The sequence below is a fragment of the Asparagus officinalis genome, chromosome 4 (genome assembly GCF_001876935.1).
Source record: "Asparagus officinalis chromosome 4, Aspof.V1, whole genome shotgun sequence".
NCBI classification, from domain to species: domain Eukaryota; kingdom Viridiplantae; phylum Streptophyta; class Magnoliopsida; order Asparagales; family Asparagaceae; genus Asparagus; species Asparagus officinalis.
The window spans coordinates 56,587,242-56,594,916 of record NC_033797.1 but is presented as its reverse complement, the minus strand read 5'-3'; positions in this window follow the sequence as shown (position 1 = coordinate 56,594,916).

Here is a 7,675-nt window from a genome sequence, read left to right as displayed (position 1 = left end):
AGATCACAACTCCATTCAGGAGTGATTTAAGGGGCAGTTACATCCCATTAGCCCCACTTGGGAGCGAATTAAGGGGGTAGTTACACCCCTTAAACCCTTATAAATAACTAAGAAATTAGCTTAGTTCGGGGCTGGATCTTTCATCCTTCTTTTTGAAAGCAAAGAAGAGATCTTTGGGGGGAATTGCTGGAGCTTTGAAGATCAGCAACAGGAGCTTTCTTCATCCTTAACTTATAGACCGATTTCGGTTAAATCGACTCTTTCATAGAGTTTCAAACTCATTCAGAGTTCTAAAACTTGCCATTTAAGTTCTCCACAACATCAAATCGTGAGGAGAAGATCACGTTCCAGTAAAACAAGACGTCGGATCGTCAACGAGAAGCAAACTCGACGCGAGCATTCGAAGGAAGCACTCCATAGCCACCGTGAAGAACCCAATTTTAAACAAAGGAGAGGATCTCTATCGATCCTCTTCTCTTTTGTAATCAAATTGTAAATGAGATCGAGAGAATTTAAATCAAATTCTTCTTTTATTTCTTTTACTACGAATTTTTCCACAAACAGTTATTCCTCGCGATCACGACGCGAGCAGGGCTGTGGTGGAAGGTACATTCCTTGTGAATTCCTTTCCAGCACGTATTCTTTTTTATTCTGGTGCTTTGCATTCTTTTATCTCCTTCGATTTTATGGTTAGACTTCAGCTTGTGGCGCAGCCATTAGATTTTTCTTTATTGGTATCCACTCCTTTAGGGGAGACGTCTCTTTTAGAGAATGTTTGTAGGAGATGTATCATCAGTTTGGACGATTCTGAGTTCGTGATAGACTTGATCATGTTGCATATGTTTGAGTTCGATGTCATCCTTGGTATGGGTTGGTTATCTTTCTACCATATGAGTATCGACTGTTTTACAAAGACAGTCAGTTTGCGAGCCTATGATGGATCTGAGTTAGTGGTAGTGAACTCCATAGGCAACCAGTTTGCAGAGACATATTTAGCATACGCCGAGGAGGTGATAATGCGGGATCGGAGCACAGATTTGAGTGAGATGCGAGTAGTCTCAGAGTACCAGGATATCTTCCAGGACATATCAGGATTACCTCCAGTGAGAAGGTCGAGTTTTGCATAGGGTTGCAGTCAGGCACCACGCCGATTTCCCGAGCTCCTTACCATATGGCGCCAGTTAAGATGAGAGAGCTATAGATCCAGCTATATGAGTTATTGTCTCAGGGATTCATTCGACGGAGTCACTCTCTGTGGGGAGCACCGGTCCTCTTTGTGAAGAAGAAGGATGGGAGTATACGATTATGCATTGATTATCACGAGTTGAACAAGGTCACTATCCGAAATAGGTATCCGTTACCGAGAATCGATGACTTGTTCGACCAGTTGTAGGGAGCATAGTATTTTTTGAAGATAGATCTTCGTTCCGGTTATCATTAGTTACGGGTTCGGGAGATTGATATTCCCAAGACCACCTTCTTGACTCGATACAGGTTTTTTGAGTTTCTTGTCATGCCATTTGGGCTGACCAATGCACCCGCAGTATTCATGCATTTGATAAATCAGGTTTTCCGTCCATATTTGGACCAGTTTGCGATAGTTTTCATCGATGATATTCTTATCTATTCGAGATCTGAGGCAGAGAACGAGCAGCATTTGAGGTTGGCATTGCAGACTTTGCGGGAATACCAGCTATATGCAAAATTTAGTAAATGTGAATTCTAGTTATCGGAGGTCAGATTTTGGGCCATGTCATCAGTCGAGAGGGCATTACAGTAGATCCGGCTAAAGTAGAGGCCGTGCTTGATTGGGAACCACCAAAGACAGTTACAGAGATTCGTAGCTTCTTAGGTCTGGTAGGCTATTACAAAAAATTTATTCAAGATTTCTCGAAAGTTTCCACACCACTTACATGCCTTACTAAAAAGGGTGTACAGTTTGTTTGGAGCACAGAGTGCCAGAAGGCATTTGAAAATTAAAGACTAAGTTGACTTCAGCACCAGTGTTGATTATTCCCAGCATTGATAAGACTTTTGTTGTCTACACTGATGCATCTTTATCGGGTCTTGGAGGAGTATTGATGCAGACCCAGAGAGTTGTAGCCTATATCTCGAGACAGTTAAGGACTCAAGAGCAGAATTATCCCACACATGATTTGGAGCTAGCAATAGTGGTCTTTGCATTGAAGGCGTGGAGGAATTATTTGTATGGGGTACCGTTTGAGTTATTCACAGACCACCAGAGTCTGAAGTATCTTTTCTCCCAGAAGGAACTTAATCAGAGACAACGGCGATGGATTGAGTTTATCAAGGACTACGAGTTTGCGATTCAGTGTCACCCGAGGAAGGCAAACGTCATAGCGGATGCTTTGAGTAGGAAGTGTCGTCATCAGATCGCGGCTTTGAGGTACTCGTTGTATAGAGATCTTCTCACTCTTAGCCAGTTCGATTTTAGGCCAGAGATTGGTGGGACCAACGCATACTTGGGAGCTACAGTGCAGCCGTCTTAGAGGGACAGAGTAGTCAGAGCTCAGTTGGAGGACTCTTGGATTCAAATCCGAAAGGAGGAGATTTCCAAAGAGCCCAAGGACGATTGGACCATTGGAGCAGATGGAGGCCTTCGGATAAAGGGTCGGTTGGTTGTGCCAGCTAGTGTAAAGCTGAAGAGAGAGTTGTTTGATGAAGCACATCGTACCTGATATACAGTACATCCAGGAACCACCAAGATGTACAAGGATCCAAGGAGATACTTTTTGTAGAGAGGTATGCGTAGAGATATTACAGAATATGTAGCTAAGTGTTTTACCTACCAGCAGGTGAAGGCAGAGCATCAGAGACCAGCAGGAACACTTCAGCCTTTACCCATTCCAGAATGAAAGTGGGCGGATATTTCTATGGACTTCATTGTAGGGTTGCCGAAGTTGAAGAAGGGGAACAACTCAGTTTGGGTGATAGTAGATCGGTTGACGAAGTCGGCACATTTTATTCCAGTGAGGACTACTTATACTGTAGAGACATATGCGAGGATATTTATCTGGGAGATATTTCGACTTCGCGGAGTTCCAGACACGATTGTATCAGATCGATGATCAGTTATCACCTCGCACTTTTGGAGGAGTTTCCAGGATTCATTCGGCAGCAGGTTATTACACAGCAGCATTTTTTTATCCTCAGACAGACGGTCAGACAAAGAGAATGAACCAGGTATTGGAGGATATGTTGCGGGCTTGTATCATTGATTTTTAAGGTAGCTGGAAGGATCATATTCCATTAATAGAGTTTGCTTATAACAATAGTTATCAAGCTACCATTTGGATGGCGCCATATGAAGCCTTATACGGGAGGCCTTGCAGATCGCCTATATGTTGGGCAGAGTCAGAGGATAGTCTATTACTTGGCCCAGAGCTAGTTAGGCAAACCACGGAAAATGTGGCACTGATTCGAGAGCGCATTCTTACTGCACAGAGTAGGCAAAAGAGTTATGCAGATCAGTGGAGACGACCCTTTGAATTTCAGGTCGAAGACTTAGTTATGTTGAAAGTTTCATCGATGAAGGGCGTTCAATGATTCGATAGACGGGGGAAGCTCGCCCCGAGATATGTTGGTCCTTTCAGGATTATTGAGTGTATTAGAACTGTTTCATATAGATTAGATCTTCCGGTATCGATGTCGAGTGTACACGATGTATTTCATATTTTGATGCTTAAGAAGCATTTGCGTGACGAAGAGCGGCAGAGGGTGATTGATTCACCAGAGGTTGAGATACATGATGATTTGACTACCGTAGAGATTTCGGTATGCATTCTTGCTAGAGAGAATAAAAAACTTAGAAACAAAGTCATTCCATTAGTGAAAGTTCAGTGGAACCGGCAAGGAGCCGAAGAGATTTCTTGGGAGCACGAGGAGGATGTTCGTCGTGACTACCCGCACCTATTTGAACAGGTAAGGTCGATATTTAAATGTGCTTATATGCGTTGATAGATTTGACTATATGTGTTGTTTAGTCAAATTTATATTTAAAGCTAGAATGGGTCATTTAACACTTACCTCTTAATTATTCAGAACATATGGTATATATATGGGGGGTTCATTGTTTGGATTTTTCGCCTAACGTACTAGTTCCGTCTAATTAGATGTTAAGTGAGAATGTACGCATTTTAGATTATTAAGTTTAAATATTGCTTATATTTTAAATCGGGAGATTAATGATACGAGATGTGTACGTAAGGGTTTCCTTGTTTGGATTATCCTCTTTTTGTGCTTTTCTCATATTATTAATCTCTGCAATGCGACTGCGGAATTTCGAGGACGAAATTCTTTTAAGGGTGGGTGAATGTAAAACCCCAAAAATTTATGTTAATATAATTAATATGAGATTAATTATGATTTATGGATATTTATTTTAATAAATATAGTTAAATGGGGTATGAGTATGATACCATGTGTTTTGAAATGATTTATGGATATTTATTTTAATAAATATAGTTAAATGGGGTATGAGTATGATACCATGTGTTTTGAATATAAACGAGTTCATACATGAGAAAGAAAATAGTCAAAACATGCACAATAGCCAAATATGTGTAACTAAAAAATTCCAGTCCGGTCGACCGTAGTCCGGTCGACCGTAGTCCGGTCGATCGCCACGGTCGACCGCAGTCTGATCAACCGCCACGGTCGACCGCGAAACCTGCAGAAAGTCAGATTCCTGTTTTGAGTTGGTTTTGGTTTTCTAACCACGGTCGACCGCGAAACCTGCAGAAAGTCAGATTCCTGTTTTGAGTTGGTTTTGGTTTTCTAAAGCCTATATCCGTTTTCTGGTATATATATATCATATGTTCACGATATTTTTAGTTTTTTAAGAACCCTAACAGCCACCAAAACCCCTTTAAACCCTAATTTTGATTCTTGGAGAAGATTGGAGGATTTCAAGTGGATTTTTGCATAATTTTTGGCATTTGGATTATAGATCTTCCTTGGCTTGACTTCTTAAACGTTTTTCTACAAACCCCAGGCGAGTTTATCTCTACTAATCCTCCTCCTAGTTTTTAAAACGTTTTAAAAGAGTTTCTAACATATTTTGTAGAGCCAAATTGACTAGTTTATGAATAAAAATTAATTCTTTTGTATTATATGTATAAAAACTAGGTCTTTCCATGTTAAAAAGTTTGAGAACTAATTTACAGAAGTATGTAAGATCTACGTGGTTTAATCTGAAGAAAGATGATTTGTTCTTCGTTTCAAGTTTTTATGCATGACTTAGGATTTTGAATATAAATTTTATGCAAATAATCATGCTATATATGTTGAGTTTGTTTCCAGAAGTTTTTATCTACTGTAGACATGCTCTCATGCAAGTTTCATGTTGTTTTAATCATGTTTGAATCACCTAAACACGGCGTGAACACGACACACACAACCAGATTAAGAATCTGGAATATCAGCCCACGGTCGACCGCGCCATAGCGGCGGGCGACCGCGTGTAGGACAGAGGCCTGAGTAGGCTCTGGAACCCGTCGTGGTCGACCATCGTTCTTTTGCGGTCGACTGCCACACAGTCAGTGGTTCTGTGCATGTTTTGTTCGATTGTTGAGTTTTCGAGCTAGTCTTTCGACCTTGTACTGTTATGATTCAATGTTTATAAGTTGTATAACACATGAGATGTCAGTGAACACCAGTTATGGACACGCACACCGAGATATGTGCACGTATGTTTAGAATATGTGGTGTCAACATATTTTTTTGTCCTAATTTAATTTGATAAATATGAAGAGCATAGCATATTTCATTGTATTCCGAAATATGAAGATAAAACCTATTTTCCGCAGGGCGATTAAGTAAGAGTATTACAAAAGTATCTTCATTCTATTGTATTCCGGAATAGAAAGATAAGACCTATTTCCGCATGGCGATTGAGTAAGAGTATTACAAAAGTATTGTCAATTTACTGTATTCCGGGATAGGGAGATAAAACCTATTGTCGCAGAGCGGTTGAGTAATAATATTACAAAAGTATCACTATTGCATAAGGAGATGCACACATGTAAGTATTATTTGTCGTATTTTGCTTTCATATTGGTTTCCCGTGAGTAGGGTATTTTCTTTAAGATCGTGGCTTACATGACATGGCTTATGATTGATTTTTTTTTTTGTTCTGGATGAGATCCCTCTTATGTTAGAGCTGTCTACCCAAGTGTAATTGAGATGAGATATTTATTCTACATGTTTGAGGTTTGGAGTATTTTCCTTTTGGTTTATTGTTTTTATTCATAGGGTTTGGAGTTAGTATTTAGTGAGTCATAATTTGAGACATGGTATATACATGAGAGTTTTCTTGTTTGGATTATTTCGCTCGACGTACTAACTCTCGTATTGTGATTTCATAAATATTAACTTCCAGTTAGAATTTTATGAATGATTTCATATGTATATGTACTAACTCTATTTTCTATATACTCCTACCCCTTCCCCTGGGGAGAGGTGGAGATGATCTCGCTATAGCGCTTTGATGCTCGTTGTCCCCCCCCCTCTTTCAGGTAGCGAGGCAAGCGCACGGAGAGTCGTAGGTTGATGTGATTTCCTCATAGATTCCATCTAGCTATTTCCTATTTAGTAGTTATTTCAGAACTTCACAGTTAGTTGTTTATGTTTAGACTCTAGACTTGTATTTCATTTTGTAGAGGCTGAGAGCCATAGTGATATTTTATTTAACTCATTGTACTTGAGGTTTATTTCAGACTCAGAGGTATTTCTACTCTATTTTAGTTGGGCTCACTGATGATTATTCTCATGCTTCCTCTGTGTATATCTGGCTTTACTCTATTTCTTTTATTTGCATGTCTGTACCTTCACCTATTTGTTGTTTCCACTAGAGAGATAGTAATTGTGATGGGGAAACATGTCGTAGCATAGTGTTTGGTGCTTGGCAGGTTTGACATTCTGGGTTTCTCCTTGGACTACAACCTCGCGTGAAACCTCGGGCATCACAGGGAGGATGAGCTTGTCCATGTAGTATAGGCCATCGATATTATGGCCAGTCCCAACCTTTGTCCCATACGAGAATCATGTATGAGGCAAGATGAGGCTGTGAAGGTAGCAGTATAGTTATGTGAGGTGATTTGTGAGACTGAAAATAAGTTCATTGTGACATTTGGGACATGGTGTACGTTGAGGATCGAGAATTGAGGCTTAATATGCATGTGACCTAAAGAGGTCATGGGTAGTGGTGTGGCATCAGCTGTGCGGACCATGGCTGTGGGATAAAGGGTGTTTGGTTGTCAAGGTGTGCTTGTGATAACGTAAGATGATGTGTAGCATCCGAATTTAAAATCCAAGAGTTAGACTTTATACCCGATTGAGTGACATACGAGGTAGCTACCGGGCCTGTATTAGGTGAGGAAGTGGATGGATGTAGCGCCTGTAGGAGATCAATGTAGGATGATGGTGTGGATGTGGATGGAATTTTGGCGACAATCGCTTGGGGTATTGTGGGCGATGTCTTAGCTAACCTCGCGTGACACTTATCCATAGAATGTCTACAGAGCTTGTGGATGTCGTACCATTGTTTGCATCCTGAGGTGAAGCCAGGTTGTTGCTGTCTCGTTGACAAGGTGTCCTGTTGATAGGGAGGACCACGGTGAGTGGATGAGCGTGAGGTGGCGTAGATGAACCTTGG